General features: G+C 48.1%; 1 pseudogene; it reads left to right on the top strand.

The window, feature by feature from the left end:
• Positions 1-1,912: 1,912 nt before the first annotated feature.
• LOC123048349 (uncharacterized) lies at positions 1,913-2,465 on the top strand (annotated as a pseudogene).
• Positions 2,466-14,989: the final 12,524 nt, after the last annotated feature.

The following is a 14,989-nucleotide window of genomic DNA, read 5'->3' as shown; positions in this document are numbered from 1 at the left end:
GCCATTTCAGTTCTGAAAAAATCAAAAGAAAATGATAAAAACTTCAAAAAATAAAATCCTTCGAGAGGTAGTTATATTACTACATCTACTAGTTAGGAAATTTGAAAACTTAAATTTGGACATGTTTTGCAAAAAGTGTAGGGAAAATGTAAAACGGCTATAACTTTTGCATACGATGTCGGAAAAAAACGTATAATATATCAAAAAATTCAGCACGAAAATCCGCATCCGATGGAGACGGCTATGGCCTATTTGCAATTTTTTAGAATCCTCAAATTCCAAAAGGAAAAAAGATATGGTCAAATTTAAGTTTTTTTTAATTTTTTTTGTTAAATCTGGTCAAGCTACTTATTCAAGAAGTATTAATGTCACTACATAATTATTCAAGAATATTAGTGTTACTAAATAATTATTTCAATTTTTTGAATTTTGGCCAAATCTGGTCAAACTATGGTCAAACTGTGGTCAAACTATGGTCAAACTTATTCAAGAAATATTAGTGTTACTAAATAATTACTGTTTTTTAGAATAATAATTTCAAAACTCAAACAGTGAAATGTGTGACTTCATACTCAAGCTAAACTCCTGAGGGTTAATAGGATTGACATCTTACTATTGTCAAGAAAGCAACAAGTGCAGACTTGGAAATGAATGAGAATAGAACCCGAAAGTTAAGCGTGCTCGGGCTGGAGTAGTGAGAGGGATGGGTGACCAGTCGGGAAGTTAGATGATTTGGAATGAGTGATCCACACTTGAGCAGTTAAGAGAGGTGATTAGAGACTAAATCACCAAATAATTCAGAAAAATTAAAAATCGAAAAAAATAATCAAATTTTTTTTCCAAAATTTTCAAAAAAACCCTTTAGTACCGGTTGGTAACAGGGCGCGAGCTCACGCCACGTGGTGGCACTTTAGCGTCGGTTCGTGCCGAACCGGTACTAAAGGGGGGGGGGCTTTAGTGCCCACTAATTAGTGCCGATTATGGAACCGGCACTAAAGGCCCTTACGAACCGGTTTTAAAGCTCCGTTTTCTACTAGTGTTCAAATAAATAAGTTTGCATAATATTACTCTTATCATCCCATATGATGGTTATTAATTACAAAACTCTTTTTTATTTTTATTTTTGAGAATAGCACATATGACATTTCTATTTTTCTCTACCTATTTGAAAAAAGGTGTAGACGAACAAACAAACATATGAATAAAACTAATTAAGTAAAGGTGAAATTCGAAAATGAATTGCATTGTCGAACGTCCGTTACACATGCATGTTTACTAGTACGTACTCCCTTCGTTTTAAAATAGATGACTCGATTTTGTATTAACTTTAATAGAAAGCTAGTACAAAATTAGGTCATCTATTTTGGAAAGGAGGAAATACAAAATAATCAGGCACATGAGGCACAAGGACTCCCAATAATAAGTGATATAATAGAATGTAAAGATGTAAACACTCATTTAATGTTGGAGATATGGCGTATGATCTGCGGCGATTCGCTTCCTATGAAGAGTGATTGCATATATCAAAGTGTGAGATATATGCTTCCTAGGTATTCCCTCCGTTTCTTTTTACTCCGCATATAAAATTTGGTCAAAGTCAAACTGCACAAAGTTTGACCAAATTTATATAAAAAAATATGAACATCTACAATACTAAAACTATATAATATGAACATACGTTTTATGGTGCATCTGATAATATTGATTTCATATTGTGAACGTTTATATTTTTTAATATAAAATTAGTCAAACACTATTAAGCTTGACTTTGACCAAACCTCATATACGGACTAAAAAGATAGAGAGGGAGTATGGATTTAATGCTGGATTTTTTTTTTTTTTTATGATATGATACACCGCCCCGTTAATGTGAACTATTAAGAATAAGAAGAGACAAGGTGGGCAGCGGGAGGGAGAGACCGAGAGAGAATACGCCAACACCATGGCCGTGGGCACATCCTCTTCGATGCTCGGCGGCGCCCTCCTCCTCCTACTTGTCCTCTCCACGGCCATTGATGTTCACGGCGGGTCAAGCTCCAGCGCCGCGCCATGTTCGCCGTTGGACGAGCTCTGCATCGGCCTCGGCGGCTGGTACGTCACGCCGGACATGTGCGTGTCCGCGCTCTGCATTGACCCCTCCTGCCGCTCCGCACGCCACAGTAGCCAAAACCAGCATCGAGTCTGCGCTCGCCCATGCCAAGAACGTCAAGGCCAGGAAGGTCATGCGGTCGTGCCTGCAGCTCTACATCGGCGCCGTCCCGCGGCTGCAGTGGGCGGCGCGGTCAGTCGCTGCGGGGCGATATAGCGGCGTTCCGGACGTGCTAGAGGCAGCCTATAGGGACGTGTCACATGGGTGCAGCAGCTTGGCCGGCGAGGTGGCGCTTCCCAAGGAGAACGACGAGTTCTTCATGATGGTCTTCGTCGTGCACGCCATCGTCGATCGGGTGCAGCGTATTATCGGCTGACCAATCGATGAATAACCCGCTCTTCCCCTCCGTAATAAGATAAAGGCCCTATCAAGCCTCTAACATGCAATGGTGTATTGTGGGCTTATGAGTATTAGCTAAACTGTCGTGCTGTTTATTCATCTCTTTTCTTAGAGCTCCTACAACCATAGTTGGCATATCTAAGCACTTGTACGTTTACAGACGCGTCCGGACACACCTGCTGGCATTGATCGGGTAGTCTTCATATAATTGTAGTACGCATACCTCCCCGCACCTAAATCCATATAAGGCACGCAGCAATGTAAGACGTTGATTAACATCACAAACAAGTTCATCAGACATAGAAATATAGATACACTCGAGCATAGATAGTTGATCCGACGGACAAATCGGACCTAAAATAGACAAAGTTCACCCGATTAAAGTAGAAACAAATAAAAAAGACAATGCAGAGGGCAAGATCACCACTTCTTGGCCGGGCCCTTGCCCTTGCCATTGCGTTCTGCGTCGCAGCCGTCCATCTCCTCCGTGTACGCGTCGGTGGCGGGAGGATCGTTGTCATCATTGCCGTCCGATCTGGTGGTGCCGCTTTCCAACACAGGTGAGATATATATAGCCCACAAGACGGCGGATGGCGCGGCTCTGCTCCAGGGCGTGGCATGCCGCCTTCGCCTTGGCGCTCTCCTTCTCCCTCGGACGGCACTCCGAAGTCTCGAGCCGGAGGCGCCACATGCCGGTCTCCGTCGTGGCGAGCGAGCGCTGCATCACCTTGCGCAGGGGCGCCTCCTTCGGATCCACCGGCACGGAGCGTACGCGCTGCCGGGACAAGACAGGGCTCCGCCGCGGCCTTCGCCCACTGCCGCTCGCATCAGGCGACCTTCGACTCTGACTCCGTCATGTACATGTGCACCAGAGCCGCGAGCACCCAGTGCTGCCCAGCCGGTGCTGGAGCCAGAGGAGAAGGGGAAGGGCCGCCCTACTCTGGATCTGGAGTGGGCCAGAGAAAGAAGGGCGAGCCCGACCAACATTGCAATGGGGCGACCTAGAGGAGCTCGCGAAGGACGCCACTGAGCTCGAGCTTTTGTTGGTGTCCAGCCATGACCCCTCGATGGTGATGCGGAGCGCGAGCTCCTCATTGTCGGGTGCATTGCTGCCGAAGTCGGAGTCCTCCTCCTTCACAAGGATGTCCCAGTCCATGCGATTGGACTCGTTGCCGGACTCGTCGCCGGACTTGGCCATGGCGGAGGAGGCGGAGAGATTTGGAGAAGTAGAGAAGACAAAAGGGGAGCGGAGAAGGGCGAGTGGACTGAGAGCGACTAGGGTTCGTCCGAGAGGGTGGGGTTTTGTGGGGACGACGGTAGGGGTGGCGGGCGTGGTAGGGTGTTGGAAATATGCCCTAGAGGCAATAATATTGTATTATTTTATTTCTGTGTTCATAATTAAGATTTATATTCTCTGTTATAACTGCTATGATCCTAAAATACACAATTCAGTGGAAAACGAATATGCACGTGTGGAATGATAAACGGTGAAACCTAATTCCTAGTCTAGTATGATCTATGTGCTTGCATGCAGATAATGAGTGATATAGCCCACACCGTGGCTAAGCAACGAGATGAGGAGGCGCAAGCGGCGGAGGGGAAAGCATGAATGGCACAAAAGCACAAAGCAATGCCCCACGAGGAGCACATGCATGAGTCCTACCGCTGCGCACGCGAGATCCGCCTCGCCCGCTGTCAGTACTGCCAGCGGTTGCGAAGGTGGCGGCCGCCTACAAGGAGAGTGACAACGCGGGCGAGGTGGTGTTCGGCGAGACCGACGATGAGGAGGAGGACATCGCCGAGTCCGCGCCCCGCCGCGACGACCACGAAGTCGGCACATCCACGGGCGTCGTCGGCAGCGAGGAAGAGTAGTGCATGGTAGGTTGCCACCGCTCATGTTTTCCAGGAAGGCCACCGCTCCTCCTCCCCGTCGACGCTAAGCTTGGTCACTTTCCGGGTCTCCAGAGGCCGAAGGTTATGAAGGCGGAGCTGGAGAGCGCCGAGGCGGAAGTGGAGACGATGAAGCTTCAGTTCTCAGGGCTGATGGCTGGACACCAGGAATGGGTGCCCGAGACCATTTAGATTAGGTATTAATTATACCTCTAGAGACGGACTAGCATCGTTTTGATGTAAATGTAATTAAATCCGTAATGTTTATATGAAATCCGGCTTTGTTTGCACGAATTTCATTCGGTTTGTTGAAAAAGAGTTTAAAATGTATGCAGCTACGGTTGGATGGCGGCCTTCTGCGTGCATGTCCACGGACTGGTCCCCCCATCCGCGGACAAATGCAGGAGAAAATTTACGGATTGCCGTTGGAGATGCCCTTATCTTACTTGACGTCTCAATTTGCATTCCTTTTGCTTGCACTTTGCAGAGATGTCTTAGCATGTGGCAGTTTTCCCTACTGTTATTTAGCACTGAAAGTAGAGTATTTGCCTCCAGTTATTAGTGAAGCTTGTGCAGGATCTACCAAAGTAACATTATATAGGTACCTTCCCTTTTGCTTGAAATATTCCAGGCCGTTAAGATGAGAACAAAACCTTTGTCTTGTTCCTTTTGTTTTGTTTCGAGGCAATGTCTTGTTTGGTATAAAAGCTTGGAACCAACGCGAGAGCTATTTTATTCCCCCCATCTCGGGCTAGCCCGTTTCGGTTTTGAGGGCATTCACGTCGTTTTAGGTTAAGAATTTCACTAGCTATATGTCTATTATCCCAAAATCTAAAAAGTGGCCGCGCGCTAACTGGAGAGAACGAGCGGCCTGGCTTTTTTGCCATCCATGAGTTGTATTTTTGTTTGTTAGTGTATGTCGTTATCAGTATTTAATGTGTTCACACTGGTTAGTCCAATTTAAAAGAAACAGCTTCACGTACAACTATTTTGGTTTTTCGAATTTTTAAAAAGTCATATCTTTCAAACCGCGCGTCGGAATTCAGATCCATCTTCACTGTTGAATTCTTTGCGACGAGATCTTTGAAACTAGATCCCCCGTGAGTATTGTTGGGGATATTACTACTGGGCGTAAACCGGCCTATCGGGGCCGGGTTAACTTCGTCAGTAGTTAATTATGTTAAAGCCCAAGAAGACAGAGGAGGGCTCAAGGCCCATGGTCGGTTCAAGGCATGTAGCCGTAAACCGGCGTTAGTAGTTAACTTGTATTGTAAGTTAGGAATAAGTAGAGACCAAACCGGACACATCTATGAGCCGGTATTGGGACTCCGTAAGCCGACGGGAGTCACCCGTGTATATAAGGGGACGACCCGGCGGCGGTTCAAGGATAACAGACAACAACTCGAGACATAGGCGAAGCTTGTTTGCTTCCTAGTCATCGAAACCCCATCAATTCCATCACAACTAGACGTAGGCTTTTACCTTCATTGAAGGGGCCGAACTAGTATAACTCTTTTGTGTCCCTGTGTCCGCTTTAACCCCTTAAAGCTAACCCGTAGCGATGGCTCCATGACTAAGTCCTTTTGCTAGGACATCTGCCGTGACAAAACCACGACAGTTGGCGCCCACCGTGGGGCTATCGCACGATGGTTTCAAGTTCTTGGGGGGCCGCTTTGAAGGACTCGAGGGCTACGCCGTAGGCCGGATGACTAAGAGTCGTCGCGGCAAGCTCTACATCGACGACGCAGGCTAGGGCCCCGAGGCCGGCTCAATTGAGTATGGGTACCGGGTCCCCTTTGGTGGCATTCACGTTTTCATTGGCAAGATCGGTGAACCGGGCCCCGAGCTGGACATTTGCACCGACCTCGTCAAGACGGCTCAGCGTGCGCGATCCGCCCGGGTTAAACAGGACATGAAGCGTGCCTTCGTGGGAGTCATCCATGGAGGAAGTTATGAGGATGGATCGGAATCTCGCGGCGATACCGTCGTTTGTTCCAATGACGAGTCATCGACCGGAGAAACCGAATCTCTTTATCAGCTACAAGACGGCCGGATTGGGGGCTGTTCCGATGGCGACAGTATTCCGGACCCCTCTGATCTGCCCAACCGGGTTGGAATATTCATGACTGGCACACAAGCGGTGCTTCATTTTTCGACCGCTGCGGCAACGGCTGCCGGGGCAGGAGGCCCTGTGCCCCCGCCGGCTCATGTTCTATCAGAGCTATTTGATGCATTGGTTGTGCTTATGGCGGAGGCTAATCCGGCGGATCAGGGCGTTCACAACGCCGAGATTGCAAAAGTGAAGGAACAGATCACCCAGGCCAAGGCAGATCTGGCGGCCGAGGACACCAGGATGGCCACGGAGCGGGCCGCTTTAGACGCACAAGCCTACAGGCTCATGTTGGACCAGAGTGCGTCGCAGGAAGTCATGAGGAGGAAGGATCGATCCCGTTTGCCTCCGGTTTTTGAGGCCAGAGACCTTTTCAACACTCCAGGAGTAGGAACCGGCAATCCGATGGAGGGAAACCGGGCTGAAGCTCCCGGGCCCGGCGCACCGGTTCAGCCTCGTCAGATGGACCGGCCTCGTCAAAACACCGTTATACCTCAAGCTGTTTTAACACCTCTGGGTCACTACTCCAACCCGATGGACAATCTCGTTGCCGCTGCTGCACGGCTGGAGGCCATTCCATTTGAAGGTGATTCGCCGCAGGCAGTAGAGACGCGACGGGTCAAGGAGCTTCTGAGGACAGCCTTGGTCCAACAGGAAGCATACTCGTACAGCCGCGACCGGATCCGCTCGACCCCCCGTCCAAGTCGGAGCTATAGCAGACATATGGATGAACCGGCAGTGTCAAGTAACGAACAACGTGGAGCACCCCGTGGCAACAACCCGACGGGTGGTGCTGATGACGCTCAAGAAGTGGTGAACCGGGCCCGAGCGCGCAGGGAGGCCGAGTTAGCCGCGCAGCATCAGGCTCGGCAGCTCACAGCGGTTCGTCCAACCATCTTGATTGAACCTTGTGTTACTTCCAGTTCTTTGGGGGTGCCTTGCCTTATCCCCGCTTTACGCAATGTGCGCCTACCCAAGGGTTTCTAGGGCCCGTGCAAGGTACCAAATTACACGGCGGATCAGCCTCCGGAGACATGGTAGAGAGCTATGAGATGGCCATGGAGATTCTTGATGTGGATGACGCGGCGTGTGCGAAATACTTCACCATGATGCTTGAAGGAACGGCCCATACTTGGTTAAAAAGCTTGCCGGTTAATTCTATCAGTTCATGGGCCCAATTACGAGCCCGGTTTATCAGCAATTTCAAGGATACATGTAAACAGCCTATGCCGATAGTGGACTTAGTTGCATGCGTCCAGGAGGAAGGAGAGTCAACAACTCATTGGGTGCGCCGGGTTTCACAAGTGTTGCACTCATCAGACTGCATCAACACTGACACCGCAGTATTAACCCTAGAAGGCAACTGCCGGTTTGGGCCCCTGAAGCTGAAGTTGGGATGGATGAAGCGTCATTGCACTGACATGGGGACCCTCATGGCCGCTTTGGTGAAATATGCTGATTCTGATAGTACCAAGGATCCCGAATCTGATGATGACAAGATAGGGAAGGGAAAGAGGAACGGCAACTCCAAGGGCCAGCAGCATCACTGGGCAGGCAATGGTGGTGGAGGCAAGCGTAAAGCGGATGGTAACATGGACTTTGTGGCTAATACTAACGCACAGGACAATGGCCAGCGACGCAGGGTAAACCGAAAAATCGTAATGGGGCACGCAATCCTAACCCAGAACGCCTAAACTATTTGCTAGCCAGCCCTGTCCGAGACATGGGACGAAGGAGTCGCTAGCAAACCACCTTTGGAAGGATTGCTTTATTATGCAGGAGTTCAAGAATTCTAATAATTTTCGGTATGATCATGAATCTGGCGATGGCTCAGGATCCGGGCCGGGTTACGGTGGAGGAAGTTCCGGTTCAGGATTTAATGGTAATCCGGGCGGACATAATAGTCAAAATAGTCAGAACAACCAGGGTGGTTACAACCAACAACAGCAATAGTCAGGTTACCAGTTCAACCCAAAGCAGTTGAGTAGTGGGCAGTATCATGTTTTCACCACTAGCTTGGACAAGCGAGACCGGAAGGTTCAGAGGCGGGCGGTCAACTCTGTTGAACCGGCCATACCCCGTTATCTACGTTGGTCTGAACAGCCAATCATATGGAGGAGAGAGGATCACCCACCCCAGGTCGATAATCCGGATCAGTTGGCTCTGGTGGTGGCGCCTCAGGTGGGAGGTTATAAGTTCACCAAGGTGCTCATGGATGGAGGTAGCAGCATTAATATCTTGTACTATGAGACCTTCCGTCGTATGGGACTGACAGATAAAAATCTTAAACCGTCTAATATGGTGTTCCACGGTGTAGTACCTGGCAGATCAGCATATCCTGTTGGCAAGATAGCTCTGGAAGTGGCCTTTGGGGATGATCATGATTCCGGGTCGGAGACATTGATGTTTGATGTGGTGAAAATCCAAAGTCCGTATCACGCCCTATTTGGGCGACCGGCCTACGCCAAGTTTATGGCACGACCCTGTTATGTGTATTTGCAGCTCAAGATGTCGGGTCACAAGGGGACAATAACGGTTCATGGAAGTCGCAAAATTGCTTTGGAGTGCGAGGAAGGTGATGCAGCCTATGCAGAGTCGGTTTGTGCCACCGAGGATCTGAAGTATTATAAGGACAATGTTGATCCGACAGACATGACTCCATTAAAGAAGCCAACTACGGAGCATGATCCGGCCCTGAAGTTCAAATCGGCAGTAGAAACTAAGCTTGTTGACTTTGTACCTGGTGATTCGTCCAAGCAGTTCAGCATCAGTGCTAATTTGGATCCAAAATAGGAAAGCGCGCTCATCGAGTTCATCCGTGAGAATCGGGACATTTTTGCATGGAAGCCCTCTGACATGCCAGGTGTACCGAGGCAACTCGCTGAGCACACCCTTAATGTGGATCCTAAATACAAACCGGTGAAACAGTTCCTCCGCCGGTTTAACGAAGAAAGACGCAAGGCAATTGGAGAAGAGGTAGCCAGGTTCTTAGCAGCTGGTTTTATTGTTGAAGTTTTTCACCCTGAGTGGCTTGCCAATCCGGTGCTGGTCCTTAAGAAAAATGGTACCTAGCGCATGTGTGTGGATTACACAGATCTTAATAAAGCTTGTCCAGCAGATCCTTTTGCCCTCCCCCGTATTGATCAAATTATTGATGCTATGGCGGGTTGTGAGCGTTTAAGTTTTTTGGATGCATATTCTGGCTATCATCAGATCAAAATGGCAGTTAAGGACCAGGAGAAAACGGCGTTCATAACTCCCTTTGGAGCCTTCTGCTATGTGTCTATGCCCTTTGGGCTCAAGAGTGCCCAGGCAACTTATCAACATTGTGTGCAAAATTGTCTACATAAACAGATTGGCCGTAATATACACGCCTACGTGGATGATATCGTGGTTAAATCCAGGGAGAAGGAGACTCTGATTGATGATTTAAAGGAAACTTTTGATAACCTGTGGACATACAAGATGATGCTTAATCCGGACAAATGCGTCTTTGGTGTACCGGCGGGCAAGTTATTAGGCTTCTTGGTGTCCAATAGGGGAATTGAGGCTAATCCGGAGAAGATCACAGCCATCACCTCCCTCGCTAAACCGAAGTGTATCAATGATGTTCAGCGCCTGGCAGGCCGGATTGCCGCGCTAAGCCGGTTTATCAGTCGCCTTGGTGAGAAGGCAATCCCTTTGTATCAGATGTTGAAAAAGACGGATCAGTTTGTCTGGAGTTCTGCTACTGATGAAGCATTTGAGGACTTAAAGCGGCAATTGGTCAATCTGCATGTGCTCGCCGCTCCCATTGACAAGGAGCCGTTACTACTATATGTTGCTGCTAATGCTCGGGCAGTCAGCGTGGCTATTGTGGTAGAGCAAAAGGAGGCAGGTAAGGAGCATCCGGTTCAACGTCCGGTCTATTATATTAGTGAGGTGCTCATTGAGTCCAAGCAAAGGTATCCGCATTGGCAGAAGCTGTTGTATGGAGTTTTCATGGCAAGCCAGAAGCTTAAACAATACTTCCAAGGGCATCCAATTATGGTGGTCAGTTCTGCTCCTTTGGGGGATATCATCCAGAACCGGAAAGCAACTGGTCGGATTGCCAAGTAGGCTATAGAGCTTGGGCCGCACGATTTGAAGTATGTGCCTCGGACGGCAATCAAATCTCAAGCACTGGTTGATTTTATCAACGATTGGACGGAAATGCAAGCACCTGAAGAAAAGCCGGATCACACATATTGGACCATCCATTTTGACGGATCCAGGCAACTGGAAGGCTCGGGGGCTGGAGTCGTACTAACTTCCCCACGAGGTGATAAGTTTTGTTATGTTCTCCGCTTAATGTTCCATTGTACTAACAATGCAGATGAGTATGAAGCCTTGCTCCATGGTCTCCGCATGGCTAAGGAGATGAATCTAAGTCGAGTTAAGTGCTTCGGTGACTCGGACCTTATGGCTCAGCAAGTGTCTGGCACTTGGGACTCCAAGGACCCACTCATGGCAGCATATCGTCGTGAGGTGGATATTGTTGCAGGTCATTTCAAAGGCTATCAGGTGGACCACGTGGACCAGCGGAAAAATGAAGCGGCGGACGCCTTAAGCCGGCTGGGCTCTCAGCGCAAACCGGTTCCGCCCAATGTTTTTCTGGACGTGCTGCACAACCCATCGGTCAAGATCCCTGGTGAAGCAGATTTGGCTATTCCTGATCCGGAGGCTCAATTGGTGGCAACTCTTCATGTTATTCCAGATTGGACGCTTCCTTACCTGGCATATAAAAACCGGGGCGAGTTACCAGAGGATGAGACTCTGTCCCGACAGATAATCCGGCGATCCAAGTCCATGACTATTATCAACGGCGAGTTGCATCATTGCAGTGTGTCAGGAGCATTTCAACGATGTGTGTCTCCTGAAGAAGGCCGTGAAATTTTGCGTGAGATTCACGAATGAGATTGTGGTCACCACGCTGGTTCAAAATCTCTGGTGGCTAAAGCGTTTCGCCACGGCTTCTATTGGTTAACTGCTCATGCTGATGCGGAGGATCTGGTCAGACGGTGTGATGGTTGCCAAAGGTTCTCAAGACGTGCTCATGTACCGGCTCAAGAATTCAGAATGATTCCAATTACTCGGCCGTTTGCGACTTGGGGGCTGGATATGGTTGGGCCTTTCAAAAGGTCCAAAGATAAAAAGACCCACCTCCTGGTGGCGGTTGGCAAGTTTACAAAGTGGGTGGAAGCAGAACCTGTTAGCAAGTGTGATGCGGCCATGGCGGTTCAGTTCATTAAAAAAGTGATTTTCCGGTTTGGCTTTCCACACAGTATCATCACAGATAATGGTACCAATTTGTCTAAAGGTGCCATGAAGGAGTTCTGCGAACAGGAGCACATCCGGCTCGACGTTTCATCAGTGGCACACCCACAGTCCAATGGTCAAGCAGAAAGAGCTAATCAAGAGATCTTGAGAGGCATCAAGCCCTGGCTCATGGTTCCTTTGCAGAGAACGCCAGGTTGTTTGGTAGAAGAATTACCATCTGTGCTATGGAGCATCAATACGACACCCAACAGGTCAACAGGATACACACCGTTCTTCATGGTTTATGGAGCGGAGGCGGTTCTCCCCAGTGATATCCGTCATGATTCACCTCGTGTGACGGCTTATGTTGAAGCGAACAACGAGACAGCACGGCAAGATGCTTTGGACCGGTTGGATGAAGAGTGTGACATAGCAGCCGCCCGATCGGCGATTTATCAGCAGGATCTTCGTCGTTATCATAGTCGCCGAGTCAGAACCAGAACCTTCCAAGAAGGAGATTTGGTGCTTCGGCTCATCCAAGATCAGATGGATATGCATAAGTTATCCCCACCTTGAGAGGGGCCTTTCGTGGTCAGCAAGAATCTGCACAACGGGTCATACTATCTGATCGATATTCGAGAGCATAAGGACTCACGTACATCAGAGGAGGAGACCAACATGCCGTGGAACATAGCTCATCTTCGGCCTTATTATACCTGAGCCATTGGTTCTACTTATGTACATATTACAACGATGTATATATTAACTATAATAAACCGGAACCTCAGCTAAAGCGAGGTATCTGTTCTTTTACATCATGTGTGGTTACACGGAGTTGTTCTAAAGCGGCTTCCGGTTTACCCCTTGAGTTCACTTTTCTAAAAGCATCGTGTTACATCACATGGAGGATTGGTCATGTCCGAACCAATACCATACCTCTTGATAGGCGAAAGCCACCAGATCACTTGGGGACTTAGTCACGTCTGAACCACTCATGCCTCTTGATCGGCCTAAGGCCACAGAATCACTTGGGGGCTTGGTCGAACCCGAACCATCGCCATGCCACTTGGTCGGCATAACTGCCACGGTTTCATTTGGGGACCTGGCTGACTAGAACCATAGTTACGCCTAACGGGAGCTTGGTCGTGTTCGGCCATGGTAACGCCCTTTGATCAGCTCAAATAAATGTTTTTTGCAACGGTTTTCTCATTGCCTTTTGCTTTGCATCTTTTCTTTGCCAGATTCTTTTTTCTTTTTTATTGCGTTCTTTTTAAACCGACAAAGTTTTCAACCAATCCATTGACGGAACACAGTTCACGTCAATCCGGAGACTATTTGCCCGGCTAGATCCTTGTTGTTAACATCCTCTTATGGAGTAACACGATGTTTATTATAACTCGGCACGGTTTACATGGTAAACCAGAGTCATATATATACAAGAGCTGTTATCTCCTCAATAGTGTGGGTTTGCAAAACTCCGCTTCAAGATTGGCCAAGCCAACTTCACGCTCAATGATGGCAGGTATTATGTATCTCAAAAATTTGATCATATACTTAAAATTTTGTTTTGGATGTTTTGATTTCATATATGCAGACATCATATTCCGCCTGACGGTACAACCGCGGTGGCACTTGACGAATATCTCATTTCAGAAAGTGCTTTGGAAAGTTCATCAGCACAGGAAGAACAAATTATGCACAAAGGCATATCAACATCCAAAGTATCAGCTAGCCTATTACAAGGCAACATGGTGCCCATAATAATATAATTGTTTTTCACAAAGGAGAGGCAGTTTTAAAACCGGCTTCCGGTTCAAGCTTGGTCACCAGCCTGGCCTGATGGTTGTGGGTCATCCTGCGCCGCTTCAGCCTCCGTTTCTCTACCCAGTGGCTGGAAATCCACAGTTGTCCAGTCGATTCCCATTAATGCTTGAAAAACAGCTTCATCATGGATCAGCAATGACGGGTCAATATCGGGAGCGTAAGTATGCTTACGGATTGGAGGGATCAGATTTTCCGATTCATGGATTGGTGCAGCTATTCGCTTGTTCTGACTGTCATATTGGGCTTGATAATGAGACAAGTCTGCTTCTTCTGCCAATTGACAAGCTAGCGGACGTACCTCCCGGTTTATTGCTCGTAGATCCGCTTCACCAAATTCTGACCCGTCTTTCTTCAAGCTAGGATAGCCCTGAGCCGCTTCAATAGGATCAAAATCCGGCACCCAGGCTTTTGCCCGGATTAAGGCATTGATTGCACCGGTTCGAGTAGAAGATTTCTTCAGCTCTTCAACCCGGGCAGGAAGCACCGACAGTTTCATCAGAGTATCTTGAATCAAAGTGGGCGCCGGTTTGTTATGAGATGCGGTACAGATGATCCACTGGGCACCATTATACAATTGTTCAACCAATGTATAGGCGGCTTTCAGTTTCTTCCGCACATCTGACCCCAAGTGACCAATGCGTGTCCCTGAAATACCATAAAGGGTTAATAAACCGGCGACTCTGTTAGAAGGCAGAGCCAATTCAGAAGGCAAACTGGCTTACCAAAGATAGCAGTAGTCATGGCATGCACGTGCCGCTTTATGCTGGTCAGTTCATCCGCCACTGGTTTTAGTGCAGCCTCGGCATCCTCTGCTCGTTTGATCAAAGCGGACTTTTCAGTGGCCCAATCCGCCCGCTTCTTCTTGAAGCTCTCCTTAAGCTGTTCCATGGCGCTTAAAGCGTTGGCCAATTCCTCTTTTGCTTTGGAGGTTTCAGCCTGTTGGGTTTTCAGGTTTTCTTGGAGATCGGTGACTTGGTTTTCTTTCGCCTTCAGCTCCGCCTGCATGCATACAGATATATGCTTCAACAAATCGGTATAAGGATTCAAGTACCAACCACATAACAAGTTATGCACTTAGCACTTGGGGGCTAATGCATATTCGGTCTTCATCTTTCAATTGCTTGCAAAGTCCCAAGATCAATACAAGTATTCAACTTGGCACTTGGGGGCTAATGGCTATTTGCTCGTATATATATTCTGATGCGGCAATCTCAATTACTTAAAGTACCGGTTTAACTACGCTAAGTTCAACCGGCCCTTGGGGGCTACATCGGCAAAAGTTCAAAGTATTAAGATTTATGTTAGTAAGTCCCGGTTTGAAAGAAGATTACAAACCGGCCCTTGGGGGCTAAGGAGAGTCAGTAAATATTGAAGCATACAAGCAATAAAGAGCGTATGGA

This window comes from Triticum aestivum, chromosome 1A (assembly GCF_018294505.1).
Source record: "Triticum aestivum cultivar Chinese Spring chromosome 1A, IWGSC CS RefSeq v2.1, whole genome shotgun sequence".
Taxonomy (NCBI): Eukaryota; Viridiplantae; Streptophyta; class Magnoliopsida; order Poales; family Poaceae; genus Triticum; species Triticum aestivum.
The sequence above is the reverse complement of the archived record's forward strand: the minus strand, read 5'-3'. Positions and strand labels throughout refer to the sequence as shown.